Raw genomic sequence first — 14,989 nt, 5'->3', positions numbered from 1 at the left:
TATTTGAATTGCAAGGGGAAAGCCTTTCACTAAACCTTATATTTAGTCCAATGGGGTTTGTCTTTGGCCTTAAGTACATGACCATTCAGAATCCAGAGACCCACAATCTTCATATGTCTGATGAGATCCACTGAATAAAAGTTTTTGCTATGGTCACTTCTGAGGCTACTGTTTTGAAATGAAAATCTTGGGATCAGTGACTGAAACACCAGCTGAGATGCTGGTCCATTGTGTTTTAGAATGCACCATTGATACACGCAAGCATTCTATAGCTCCAACCATGAGAATACTACTTAGAAATAGGAAATGCACTTAATTCTTGGACATCTATTATTTCTTTCTATGGCTCTAATTGCCAAGGAGACAGATATTTTCTTGATTCTGCCAATTAGGAACTGACTTTATACAACATTAGCTCCCCAAAATTCTTAAAATTGTTACATGAAGGTTAGTTCCAGCAGACTTTGCTTTACACAACATAATTATTCTCTCAGTGAGAAAATTTATAGTTGATATTTTAAAGAATGCTTTATTTTAATAGCCATCCAAAGAATAGCATAAGAACACTTGAACTAAGAGAAAGTTAAGCCATCTTCTGATAAGTCAAAATTAAATGTTTATTATGAGATTTTCTTCTAATTTTAGTTTCTTTATAGGTCATTCTTGGTATATAGTCCAAGTTTTCTTTTGGCTGTTTTCTCAATTGAAAAAATAGACTTCTAGGAGTGCTGGGGTGGTGCAGTCAGTTGAGACTCCAACTCTTGGTTTCCATTCAGGTTGTAGGCTCAGGGTTATGGGGTCAAGCCCCATATTGGGGTCCAAGGTCACTGGGAAGTCTGCTTCAGGCTCTCTCTCCCTTTCCCTCTGCCCTGCCCTGCTGTGCTCGCTCTTTGAAACTCTTTTAGAAAAAGAAACATACTGAGAAGCACCTGATTGTTTTGGAAAATAAATCTCAGACATTGGTTTGTATTAGGACAATGCTGTGGGAGATGTGGGAGGAGGGAAAGATAAGTTCTTGGGGTTCATTTTAATCTTCTCTATTGTGAACAACAGGCAACTGTGGTGGTATTTGGTGTGCATATGATGTGGCTTCTCTTCCTTCAGTGATCACGCTGAGGCTAGCAAATGACATTCAGATGTTAGCAATTTGGGGTCACATTTGAACTGGTGACTCAGGGGGCAAGTGTTCTATATCCCACCAGTTCTTTTAGTCAGCTTTTGAGTCACATCTTTATTTTCTCAAATAGAGGGAGCTTACCTCATGGGAATCATGTGAAATGCATAAAATGTAGTGCTCCATAAAGCAAATTCTAAATTAGCTACATGGTCAGGTAGTTTTCTGGTTGGTCTAATCATTGTGACAATTACCAATTTTCAGAGACCTAAGATAGAGTCAAAAATATCACAAAAATGAGACTGGATAGAATTCAGTTATTCTTAGACTCCGAGGGGCTCTCAGGATCTTGCAAGACCAAGCTGATAACTATGAATTACCTTGTAGATATGTAGACAGGTCAGGCACTAAGAATACCCAGGTGGTGCCCTATAAGATAGTCAGCTTTTACAAAATTTTGGAATTGACACAGGAGTGAAAAGCCCTAACTAGCAAATAACAACAGCAAATACTAACAGTTATAAACAACCAGAAAATGTCAGGTTGAAGAAATGGGTGTTTGTATCCTACCAGCAAGCTGGCTCCTAGTATATAACAGGTTCTGAGTCAGGTGCTCCATCATTTAATCTTTAGGACAACCATCAAAGTGGGCATTATTTTCTATTCCTCGATTGGCAGGCTTTTAAGAAGCTTTTATTTAATTCCAGTTAGTTGACATACTAACATGCCATGTTACATTAGTTTCAAGTGTACAATATGGTGACTCAACACTGCCATACATCATCCTGCATTCATAGCTATTTCACCCATCCCCCAGGCCCCCTCCCCTTTGGTAACCATCAATTCTCTGTAATTAAGAGTTTGTTTCTTTTTTCTTTTCTCATTTTTCAATAGGGGGTAGAGAGAGAGAGGTACAGGCAGTGGCAGAGGGAGAAAGAGAGAGAGAATCCTAAGCAGGATTCTCAGTGCAGAGCCAGATCCAGGCTCCATCCCACAACTCTGAGAACGTAACTTGAGCCAAAGCCAAGAGTTGGATGTTCAACCAACTGAGCCACGCAGAATCTTCCTCATTCTCCCTCTCTTTTTCTGTTTTTTTTTACCCATTTTTTTCTTAAACTCCACATGTGAGTAAATCTATATATTTCTTTCCTAACTTCTTTTGCTTAGCATTATACACTAGCTCCATCTAAGTCATTGCAAATGGCAAGATTTCATTCTTTCATATGGCCAAATAATATTCCACTATATATGTGTGTGTGTGTGCATGTGTATACACACACATGCACACACACACACATACATACCGCATCTTTTTTATCCATTAATCAATTAACAGATACTTGGGCCGCTTCCATAATTTGGCTATTAGAAATAATGCTGCTAAAAACAAATGAGTGTATGTGTCCCTGTGAATAGTGTTTTTGTATTCTTTGGGTAAATACTCAGTAGTGCACTTGCTGGATCATAAGGTAGTTCTATTTTTACCTTTTTGAGGAAGTTCCATACTGTTTTCCACAGTGGCTGCACCAGTTTGCATTCCCATCAACAGTGCACAAGTGTTCTTCTTTCTTCACATCCTCACCAACACCTGTTGTTTCTTCTGTTGTTGATTTTACCCATTCTGACAGGTGTGAGGTAATAGCTCATTGTAGTTTTGATTTGCATTTCCCTGATGGTAAGTGATGTTGAGCATCTTTTCATGTGTCTATTGGCCATCTGTATGCCTTCTTTGGAAAAATGTCTATTCATGTCTTCTGCCCATTTTTTAATTGGATTATTCATTTTTGGGATGTTGAGTTTTATAAGTTCTTTATATATCTTGGGTGGTAACCCCCCATCAAATATGTCATTTGCAAATATCCTCTCCTATTCCATAGTTTGCCTTTTACTTTTGTTGGTTATTTCCTTCACTGTGCAGGAACTTTATTTTGATGAATTCCCAGTAGCTTATTTTTGCTTTTGTTTCCCTTGCCTCAGGAGACCTATCTAGACAAAAGTTATGACCAATGTCAGATAAATTACTGCCTGTGCTCTCTTCTAGGATTTTTATGGTTTCAGGCTTCACATATAGGTCCTTAATCCATCTTGAGTCTGTTTTTGTGTATGCTGTAAGAAAGTGGTCCAGTTTCATTCTTCTACATGTTGCTGTCCAGTTTTCCCAGCACCATTTGTTAGAGACTTTTTCCCATTGGATATTCTTTCCTGCTTTGTCAAAGATTAATTGACTACAGTTGTACATTTATTTATGGGCTTTCTACTCTGTTATATTGATCTATGTGTCTATTTTTGTGCCAGTACTGTACTATTCTGATCACAATAGCTTGGTAATATAACTTGAAGTCCAAAATGGTGATACCTCCAGGTTTGCTTTTCTTTTTCAAGATTACTAGGGTTATTCTAGGTCTTTTGTAGCCCCATGCAAATTTTAGAATTATTTGTTCTAGTTCTGTGAAAAACGGTGTTGGTATTATGATAGGGATTTCATTAAATGTGTAGATTGCTTTGGGTCGTATAGACATTTTAACAATATTTGTTCTTCCAACTCATGAGCATGAAATGTCTTTCCATTTCTTTTTAACGTCTTGAACTTCTCACATCAGGGTTTTATAGTTTTTACAGTACAAGTCTTTCAACTCTTTGGTTAGATTTATTGCTAGGTACCTTATTATTTTGATGCAATTGTAAATGGGACTGTTTTCTTAATTTTTCTTTCTTCTACTTCATTACTAGTGTATAAAAGTGCAACAGATTTCTGTACATTGATTTTGTATTCTGTGACTTTTATTGAATTCATTTATCAGTTCCACCAGGTTTATGGTGGTATCTTTCCAGTTTTCTTTTTTCTTTTTTAAGATTTTATTTATTTAAACACACACACAGAGGCAGAGACACAGGCAGAGGGAGAAGCAGGCCCCTCACAAGGAGCCGGATGTGGGACTTGATCCCGGGACTCCAGGATCACGCCCTGGGCCAAAGGCAGATGCTCAACCACTGAGCCACCCAGGTGTCCCTCCAGTTTTCTATATGTAGTATTATGTCATCTGCAAATAGCGAAAGTTTTACTTTTTCCTTACCGATTTAGATGCCTTATATATATATTTTTTCATTGTCTGATTGCTCTGGCTAGGACAGGACTTCTAATACTATATTGAATAAAAGTGGTGCGTGGACATCTCTGTCTTATTCCTGATTATAGAGGAAAAGCTTTCATTTTTTTCCCCCAGTAATGATGATGTTTGCTGTGGATTTTTCATATACAGCCTTTTTTATGTTGAGGTATACTCCCTCCAGACCTACTTTGTTGAGGGTTTTTATCACAAATGGAAGTTGTACATTGTCAAATTTCTGCATCTATTGAAATGACCAGATGGTTCTTATCCTTTCTCTTATTGATGTGATGTATCGCACTGATTGATTTGCAAATACTGAACCACCCTCGCCACATAGGAATACATCTCACTTGACTGCAGTGAGTGATTTTTTAAATGTTTTTTAATTGTTGAATTTGGTTTGCTAGTATTTTGTTGAGAATTTTTACATATGTGTTCATCAGGGATATTGGCCTGTAGTTGTCTTTTTTAGTGGGGTCTTTATCTGATTGTGGTATCAGGGTAATGCTGGCTTCATAGAATGAGTTTGGAAATGTTCCTTCTTTTTCTACTTTTTGGAATAGTTTGAGAAGAATAGGTACTATTCTTTAAATGTTTGGTAGACTTGGCCTGTGAAGCAATCTGGTCCTGGACTTTTGTTTGTTGGGAGTTTTTTGATTATTGATTCAATTTCTTTGCTAGTTATTGAGCTATTCAAATTTTGTTTCTTATTCTTTTTAAAGATTTTATTTATGAGAGAGAGAGAGAGAGAGAGAGAGACAGGCAGAGGGAGAAGCAGGCCTCATGCAGGGAGCCTGATGTGGGACTCAATCCCAGGTCCCCAGGATCACGCCCTGCCCCGAAGGCGGTACTAAACTGCTGAGCCACCCAGGGATCCCCTGTTCTTGTTTCTGTTTTGGTAGTTTATATATTTGAGTCCTTTCTCTTTTTTTTCCTTGATAAGTATGTCTAGAGGCTTATCAATTTTGTTGATTTTTTTTTGAAAGAACCAGCTCCTTGTTTTGTTGATTTGTTCTAATGTTTTGTTTTGTTTTGTGTTTTTAACTGAAGCCTCCTTTATTCTATATCATCCTATTAAAGTTTCATTATTTTTGCACCAGAACTATAAAATGCTTAAAATGTAGATTACAAAATTTAGAAAAAGGGATCTCAGTACAGAAAATACATTTAATACATTAAAGTAAAAGCCAAAGACCTGGGGAGATCCAAGAGAGCAAGACAAGCCTTAACCAAAAATGTCTGTAAATACCCAAGAAGCTAGGCTTTTAAGCCATAGTCTCTTGGCTTCCAGTGGTCATATTTAATAAACACATCAGCAAAAAGGCCAGAAGAATGTTTAATGGTTTAAAATATAAGCAAATATAGACTCATTTGTACTGGGCAAAGTACTAATTTCAAAAGATCATTAAAATAAGGAATATTTCAGAAACATTAATAAAAGTGATGGTCACTCAATCCAAATTAATGCAGATATATTGTTTATAGCATTTTATTAGTGGTAGTACCTTAAGTTTGTATAGACAAATTCAAATACTTGAGTAGCTAGTTTCTTAAACTTTATAGAAAACATTCTATAATCTCAATGCTTATATCATCATAAACATGTTAATAAATATAAACAATTGTTCAAATATTAACTAGGTGCTATTGTCCTAAAGTGAGCCACTTCCAAAAAAATCTAATAATTACAGCTTATCATAGTAACTATATAATGTATTATAGTAAATAGAGCAATTATATATACGAGCCACATGTAAAGCTCAGTAGTCATGAATTTGAGGTGATCATTAGACATCTATTTCCAAAGCTTCCACAATATGTGCAGCAGGACAATCTTTAGGATCTTCACTAGTGCATACTGAGAAGAGTTCAGTTAACTTCTGGTATGTTCCACCTGGTTCTTCATTATTAACAGGTAGCCTAATCCCCAAAGCTGCAAAGTGTGTTTCATCATCAAAGTCAATTTCATCAAAAGTTTTATCTTCATCATCATCATCTGTTCTATTGTTGTTGTTGTTTTTTTTAGTTCCTGGTCTAATTTTTATTATTTCCTTTCTTTGCTGGTTTTAGGTTTTGTTTGTTCTTTTCCTAGCTCCTTTAGGTGTGAAGTTAGGTTGTTTGAGATTTTCTTGTTTTTGAGGGAGGCCTGTATTGCTATGTACTTCCCTCTTAGAACCACCTTTGCTGTGTACCAGATGTTTTATACCATTGTATTTTCATTTGTTTCCATGCATTTTTATTTCTTCTTTTATTTCCTTGTTGATTCATTTATTGTTTATTAGTATCTTATTTAATCTCCATGTACTTATGGTATTCCAGATTTCTTCTTGTGGTTGACTTGTGGTTTCATAGTGTTGTGGTCAGAAAATACATTATGGTATGACTTTGATCTTCTTGAATTTATTGAAGCCTGTTTTGTGAGCTAATTTGTGATCTATTTTGGAGAATATTCTATGTGAAGTCAAATAGAATGTGTATTCTACTGTTTTAGGATGGAATGTTCTGATATATCTGTTAAATCCTTCTGGTCCAGTGTGTCATTCAATGCTATTATTTCCTTGTTGATTTCTATTTAGATGATCTGTCCATTGATGTAGGTGGGATGTTAAAGCTCCTTACTATTATTTCATTATTATTAATTAGAACCATTATGTTTACTATGAAGTATTTATGTATTTAGGTGCTCCTGTATTGAGTGGATTAAATATTTACAATTGTTAGCTCTTCTTGTTAGAGTGTCCCCTTTATTATATAACCTCTTTGTTTGTCTCCTGTTACAGTCTTTGTTTTAAAGTCTACTTTTTCCAATATAAGTATTGCTACACTGGGGCCTGATACTTCCAAAAATATTTCCAATATGTGCTATGTGTGCCCTGCTGTTTTGTCCTCACTGCTTTATCCTTCAGGGCAGTTGTCTACAGAGGCTCTCTTTGCTTCTTGTAGGCAGTGTTTGGTCTCTGGCCTGAATGTGGTACCTTTTAACTGTGTGTGTGCTGTGGTCTGCTTATGAAATGAGAGCTGTTGCCACCACTGCCAGAACTGAGGCCCTGCAAAACTCCTGGTTTGGGAGACTCCGTGTGGGCAGAGGTTTGGGCCAGTCTTCTGCAAGAGGGGGCCCGCTGTGCTGGGATGGAGGCAAGCGTGACTTTGGAAGGGCATTTCCACTGGATCACAGTGAAGCCGGGCTTGGGCTTCTTATAAACAAGTTAGGTAGTGAGTGCTGGCCCTTGGCTGGTTCCTGCAAGTGGCTCTGTGTTTTTGTTGGAGGGGGTGGAGGAGAGAAACAGTGTCAGCCAGTTTGTTCTTGATGGGTCTCTCTGTGAATGCCATCTCTCTGGTACATACTCTTAGATGAGCAAATAACATCCCACTGTGTGTCCCAGGTGTTCTTTAGGTCACTGTTCCTACACTGTGGGTCCTTGGGCTGTTTGCCATGCCTTCTCTTCTAGAGCAGCCCCAATGGCCTCGGGGCTGTCCCCAGTCCAAGCCTGCTGACCTTCAGAAATCCAGGCTTTAAGCCCTTAGCCCCTCTCACTTTCCAAACCAACGGCTATGGGGAACCACCTTTCCCGGGCATTCCCATCTGCTAGTCTGTCTCTTGCTCTTCTCTGGGACCATAGCTCCCCCCTCACTGCAGTGGCCACAATCTGTTTCTCTCTGAAACTGCATTTCCACTTTTAGCTGTGAGGTTTGTTCTGCTAAGTCTTCAGGTTGATTTCTAGGGTATTTAGGATGATTTGGTAGTTACCTAGTTGCACAAGACGAGGTGAGCAAAGGGTCTTCCCACTCCACTGCCATTGTCTAAAGTGGGCATTATTGTAGCCTGACTGGTGAGACTCCAAGATTGGCAGTGTCCCGCACACAGCAGGCCCCTAATGAATAACAACACACATGTGGCAGAGCCAACAGAAAGCGCTTGTTTCCCTCTGAAATTTCCTCCTTCCCTTCTAAGTGGTAAATCGTGCTTTTTCAGGATATCCACTTCTGCAATAAGAGCTGCAGTTTGGAACTTACTTATGTGTTTTCTCTTTCTTCTTTCCCAACCAAATGCATTATGTTCACCTTTACTGGCCCAAGACCTCCCACCTGCCGAGGAAGGTTGGAGGAAGAGAGGAAAATAGATTTGTTTCAGATAATGCAAAAAAAAAAAAAAAAAACTACCTAGCTTCGGACATTTCAGATATCACATAGCAAGACAGTAGCTTTGAAACCAGGTTGTTGTAGAGAGAATTTTGTAAGTTCATTTATCTCATCTTTTTTGCAACTCAGTGAAGAAGATGTGTGTTCTCTATCAGGAAAAAAAATCTATTATTGCTCTTCTACAGAGGAGTGATATAAGGCAGAGAAGGGGGCACTGGGTAAGTTTGTAAAAGAGGAGAAAACAGCCAAATATTTTTTTCTAATTTGCTTATGCTTTCCTTTGTCTCTAAGGGACTAGTGTGGTGTTGGATAGTTAACACGTGAAGGGGAAAGAACTCCTGACATTCTTTCCCCCATGGCACTCTGGAAGGAGAAAGGCCAGGCCAACACAGGAAAGGGCCACCTGGAAAAAGGCAAGAGTAGGCTGGTCAGACGAGCTAGTTGTGACTCAAGGAAGGAGCATCTAGAGGAGAGACGGGGTCACTTAGGACCTGCACCCACGTGAGCTGGTCGGAAGCTGTCTCCGTGAAAAGAGGATGGCCCACAAGTAGAGGGATGGGTAACAAGTTTACCAGAGCTATGAGCACTAGAGGCCGGTGGGACAGACAGACAGCATTCCACCATCTACCCAATCTCCCACTTAAGGAAAACATCAAGGGGCAGAGGAGGCACTCTGAAAGTTTGAACCTCTTTATCTAACCTAAGGGACTCTTTGGAAATTCCTAAGTATTAAACTTGAGAGTAGCATTTTTTCCTTCAATCCAACAGATGTGGCCCCAGGAGATATACCAGTTTTCTTCCAAATTCTTAAAGAGAGAGTCTACATTTTCTCAGCACTTCATATATTAAAGTTTCATGCTGTGACACTTGTAAGGCCTCTGAAAAATTGCATTTAAAAAGTAATGCGGGATCCCTGGGTGGCGCAGCGGTTTGGCGCCTGCCTTTGGCCCAGGGCGCCATCCTGGAGACCCGGGATCGAATCCCACGTCGGGCTCCCGGTGCATGGAGCCTGCTTCTCCCTCTGCCTGTGTCTCTGCCCTTCTCTCTCTCTCTCTCTCTCTCTCTCTCTCTGTGACTATCATAAATAAATAAAAATTAAAAAAAAAAAAGTAATGCTTTGGGGTACCTGGCTTCAGTCGGTTAAGCCTCCAACTCCTGATTTCGGCTCAGGTCATGATTTCAGGGTTGTGAGATTGAGCCCCATGTTGGGCTCCCCACTTGGCTGAGGGAGCATGCTTCTCTCCTTCATCCTCTGCCCCTGCTCTCTCTCATTCTCTCCCTAATATATAAATAAATAAATGAATAAATAAAGAAATTATATATATATATATATATATATATATATATATATATATATATATATATATATATATATATATTAAGGAATGCTCCATATTCTGGTAACTTGCTTTTGTAGAGTCTACAGCCCTTTGGCCATCTCCCTCTTCCCAAGGTGTACTGCCTCACTCTCCATTCCTGGGTATCCTAGGAAACCTTCTCATGTGTGCTCACAAAGAAGTCCCATTGGAAACAGACCCAGTGCCATTTCTCTTCTGCACTGTCATCCTTAGGTGTCTGATTCCTGACCCAGTGGACCATAACAGTCACAGGGTACTTAATAAACAGAATCTGTGCTAGGAGGTATTTTGAGTTAATCAGTCTGGGGTAAGGCCACAGGCATGAAAATTTCTTAAGAGTTCCCCAGGCAATTTTTATGGACAGCCCAAATTGACAACCAATGCTTTAGCGTACTACACAGAAGACTCTGATCCCAGGGAAGCTGTGTGAAGTTGGCTTCCCTCTGCTGACCTACCAGTGTGTCTTTCCTGGGCATTGCTGATTTATTTCGCCAAATACTGCCCCTTGCCTTGGCATGACCTCATCAGTCTGGCCCTTCTGTGTCCCATAATGGTGCTGCCGACGTGCCAGACTTCACCCATCCAGTAGGAGGTTGTGCCAGGATGCAAACTCTTGACACTAACTTTATCACTGGTGTTCTCTATGAAAGGAGAAATAAGTACAATTCCAGAGAAAGGAAATCCTAAATCAGATTACATTTTTAGTCAGTACAAAGATGAGAAATTCGCCAAATACAGTGGGAATGAACCACTTAGCTACAGTGATAATTCTCCTATCCTGAATCTGTGTCACAGATACAAGACACAATAGCAGCCAAGGACTCACCTAGGAGAAGACTCTGTCTGCTATCTGGTGGGAGAGCATTGATTCAAAAAGCTTCATGTAATGATGACTCCTAGATGTGATGCTCTGAGCTAGGAGGTGAAAGTAAAATAAGACATAAGTCTCCTGCCTTCAGGAAACTCATCGTTGTTTATTTCCAGTTTTATCAACAACTTTTAAATTATTTACTCAACACTGTACAATTGAAATATTTTTATTTGTGTAGGAGCATATAATAGTACACTGTTTCACTTATTTCCAATTAGATTCAAAATTGTTATCTTTCCAACAAATATTCTTTAAAATAAAGACAAGATGATATGCTCTGGTGAATTAAAGTGAATAGGGTAAGAAGGAAATGGAAAGAAAATTTCATAAAAATAAATGAGTGCTGCCAGCAAGTAGTATATTACTTGGCCCTATCCTCCTAGGATTGCTGGGAGCTAATTACCTGATTTAGCTCAGACTTTAAATAACCTCATAAAAAAGACCAATCCACAAACTATTTATACCTTTATTGAAGTAACAAACTTTTTCTTTATATAAAATAGGTAAGGATTTTGAGGGAAAAAATATTGAAGTGTATAGCAATTGGGAAAAAACAACACATATAAAGTATTATAATAAATTTTGTTTTCCAATGGAAGGAAGAGTCTGAGATAATTTCATGAGTTATTCATGAAAATGAGGCATAGAGATCTGTGGCCTATTAAACCCTAGAGATCACTTCTGTGGTATCTTGCTTTATGCCATAACTACCATCCAAATTCAGAATGTGAAAGAGCCTATAAAGGGAACACCAGTCCACCCTAAAGCTGATCTTGCCTCCATAACAATTGCTGAACTGATTTGGAGCCAGAAAAAAGCCACGGGTGGGGCACTGTGATAGGTTTTATAAGATGCCATATATATTGGAAACTTGGTAATAAAAGTATATAAAATTTTAATCTTCAACTTTTCCTTTAAAAAAGGTGACAAAGCAAATAGGGAAGTGATATGAAAATGCATTTTTAACCGTGTAGGAGAGCAATGAATTTAAAGTTCATGTCAGTTCCGTTAAAGATATTTTAAAACTGAAAACCAATAAGAGCTTGATAAAGATTGTTGATTGCCTGTCTGTCCTTTTTAGTACTCAGTCTATTGCTAAGACTGATAATACATCATGGACAATAAGGAGATCATTTGATGCCCTATTTTGCAACTTCTTATGTTAATAAAGATTTCTCTGATTCCTAATAATTGGGCATCCTTAGTTCTTAGTGTTACATGGCTAAATTTTATTTAACAGTTACATCTGGAGTAGGTCATTGTTCATCAGATGTTGAAAAGATTGAGGCAGAATTTTAAAGAATGTTCTCTTTAATATTGTTATAGTATGGGTTAATTATCATTAAAATGTTAATAGTCACTAAAGCACATAATCAGGCTTACGGATGCTTGGTGTATATTCTTTTTTTTTTAAGATTTTTTTTTTTTTTTTTATTCATGATAGAGAGAGAGAGAGAGAGAGAGAGAGAGAGAGAGAGAGAGAGGCAGAGACACAGGCAGAGGGAGAAGCAGGCTCCATGCAGGGAGCCCGACGTGGGACTCGATCCCGGGACTCCAGGACTGCACCCTGGGCCAAAGGGAGGCGCTAAACCGCCGAGCCACCCAGGCATCCCCTTGGTGTATATTCTTGATGAGGAGGCTTGTGGGGAGATTCTCCTTTTAAACCAGGTGAGTGAGGTATGTCAATGAGTGAGTGGTGTTTACAGAAAGAATCAAAGTAGAGTCAAGTTCCTATTATGAGTTACCTGTGAGTAATCATCACAGTTCTTCTCATGAGAGTAATATAATTCATATTCCTTGTAGGCATCACTTAATGTATAGGTTGAATTGTTTAAAGGGATCTGGATGGAGCATGCCTTTTGGTTCTATTTAATCACAGCAAATTCCATAGTGACACCGAGTAATTTATGGGCATGCTCAATCTGTCTCTGGAAAGCATGGGCCCCCCAAAGGGCCAGTTTGTGAAGCTTCGGATACCTATGCAGTTTGGCAACATGGGGGAACCATAGGTCAAGCTCTGAAGACTACTGAGGAAATAATATTTTTCTGAAGCAGCAAGTGAGGACAATTATCTCTGCTGCTAGCCTGCCTGCTTTTGTTCTGCAATCCACAGTAAAAGCTAGGAAAAGCAATGGCAGAAAAACCTCAGTGCCATCACTCTATGAATTCTCTTTGATATCCCAAAAAGGTGGAGATTGTGTATTTTATCTTGGCTTAACCAACTATTGTTAGGACACTAAGCAGGAAAATCCAAACACAGGAAAAGTGCTTGGTAATGATCTCAGCTGAAGTGAGTGCCTTCTCTCTTTTTCTGGTTACTAATATGCATAAAATTGCATGTAGATCATAAAAAATACTATGTATAGTTTCCCTTTTGGAGAAGATCCTTAATTTTAAGCTTCAAAAACAATCTTGATAATCTAAAAGGGAGTCAAAAGTACCATTCTAGCCTTGTTTTCAATGAGAAATATGGGAAAGAGTGAGCGACCATTTCATGACACGTTGGATGCTCTCACTTGTTCTCTCAATCCACAGCATTATTTCTGGAGCCAGGACAATGAAGGTAGAACTTCTATTGATAATAGTTTATATCTAGGGATAATGTGTGTACACATATTATAAAAGTAACCAAAAATAACACTATATTGAGCGAATGAATAAAAAAACTTTAGGCATTTTGTAGAAGTAGTCTAATTCAGAACCAGAGGAGAGATTAAAAGTGCGCACCACCGGGTTACACAGGAAAGTCAGATGCTCACACTACTAATCACAAATCCATTCTGATTGGGTCAGAGCTTCCTAGGTGCCGGTGTTGCACTGATTATCTCCCTGGGCTTACTGGGGTGTGTTTCTTTGTTCCTGCATTTGTTTAAGCATATAAGCTTAAGTCACAGCCTGTTGTCAATCATTGTTACAGCTCATGATAGTCACAATGAGAGGTTCGGTTTATGAACCAGGAGACCTTGACCCTAATTAGCAGTCAGGTGAGTGAAGCTACTTTGGAACCTAGAAATGCTGTATATCAATGCATCATCACCCAAATTCTCCTTATTATCTGGGGACCAAGACTAGCGTATGATTGAATATTTTTGCACCTTTTGGCAAAAGCCCTGGAATTTCGGGGTCGATTTGCCAATAGATTTGAATGCTGGAAAGGCATCCCAGTGTCTGAATGGTTTAAGAGCTATGATAAATTTACTTTAATGGGTGCTGCCAAGCACCATTAAATGGAGATGGGGTTTATACAGGTTAGTTAACCCAAACCACAGAGATTTTTAGAAACAACCAAATAAAAATTACGGCATGTTATAGCTGGGGATAGTAGGGTGTTTATAAGATTGTCAAACAACTTACACTATAGATACATAGCAGGACTTGATTCTTTAGATCAGCAGTCTCTACCCTGGGTTCATAAATTTATGATCAGAGAACATCATGCATTTCTTCAGGTATTCATTCATTTAGCAGCCACTTTTTGGAAAACCTATGGTGTGTAAGGCATCGTGCGGAGGGTGGAGAATTCAGAGAAAAATGAGGTGACCTCCTCCCATTCAAGAAATTCGGTTTTTCTCATTGATCTATGACTTGAATACTGTTAACACCACACATTTGAAGTGTGCCTCTTAGATAAGCACTGGGCCGGGGGCCGAGCAGTGTCAGACACTGGCCACAGTGGATTAGAAAGATGCCAATGAGCGGGAAAGAGCTTCCTTCAGTAGGTTTCATTCATCTCATTTAAAAGCCACCCTTCATCTAACAGCTGCCCCCCGACCCCACCCCACCAGCACTGCCTTGGCACAGTGTGGGTGAAATACTGTCCTCTCAGATCTGCATTCTGGGTTCCCCTGGCCCCACCTTTTTCTTTTTAAGCACTGTTCAAATTGTTCTCTTTTACTTTGAAAGCAGTGGCCCTGGAAGGTAAGAGAAGCGTCATGAAATTTCAAAAATGTATTGGTGGCAGTGACTCTTCCTTACTTTATCTTGACAAAACAAAGCAAAACAACGTCCCCCCCCCCCAAAAAAAAAAAAAAAAAAATCACATCAGCATTCCTTAGAGCAGTGGGCTTTTGACCAAGGACATGGGATTGGTGGAGGCCCTAGTAGCAGAGGAAAGTACTTGAGCTTGTCAGGAGGGGGACTGTGCTGGGCAGCCACTGACCAGTGCTTGCTTTGCTCCAGCAACCTCAGCATGACAGGACAGTTGTCCCTGACCCTTCCTTCTAGCTGAGGGGGGCCATCCTAACTGCTCCACTTCACCTTCTGAGTAACAGGGCTGGGTCTGTCTTTTCATTAACTATCTGAATTATTTAGATGGCAAAGGAATTATTCTTCAGAAGTATAAATTAATGTTTTCTGGTTCATGGATAGATCAGAACTCAGAACATCAGCTTTCCGA

The 14,989-nt window shown here is 39.1% G+C and overlaps 2 long non-coding RNA genes across 3 annotated transcripts in view; one reads left to right on the top strand and one right to left on the bottom strand.

The window, feature by feature from the left end:
* LOC111094382 overlaps positions 1-14,989 on the top strand; it is a 400,244-nt gene that overhangs the window by 361,603 nt on the left and 23,652 nt on the right. The window contains exon 1 of one of the 2 annotated variants that reach the window (XR_005385198.1): positions 12,085-12,261. The exons of the other annotated variant lie outside the window; for it this stretch is intronic. This is a non-coding gene — a long non-coding RNA (uncharacterized LOC111094382). Of the gene's footprint in view, positions 1-12,084; positions 12,262-14,989 lie in introns of those variants that run through there. 2 annotated transcript variants of the gene reach the window in all.
* The window catches only part of LOC102153594, a 101,521-nt gene that overhangs the window by 80,385 nt on the left and 6,147 nt on the right, over positions 1-14,989 (bottom strand). Inside the window, exon 2 of the long non-coding RNA XR_005385189.1 lies at positions 10,549-10,637. This is a non-coding gene — a long non-coding RNA (uncharacterized LOC102153594). The remainder of the gene's footprint in view (positions 1-10,548; positions 10,638-14,989) is intronic.

The sequence above is a fragment of the Canis lupus genome, chromosome 37 (assembly GCF_011100685.1).
Source record: "Canis lupus familiaris isolate Mischka breed German Shepherd chromosome 37, alternate assembly UU_Cfam_GSD_1.0, whole genome shotgun sequence".
In the NCBI taxonomy this organism is placed as follows: Eukaryota; Metazoa; Chordata; class Mammalia; order Carnivora; family Canidae; genus Canis; species Canis lupus.
This window is presented reverse-complemented; position numbering and strand designations above follow the sequence as displayed.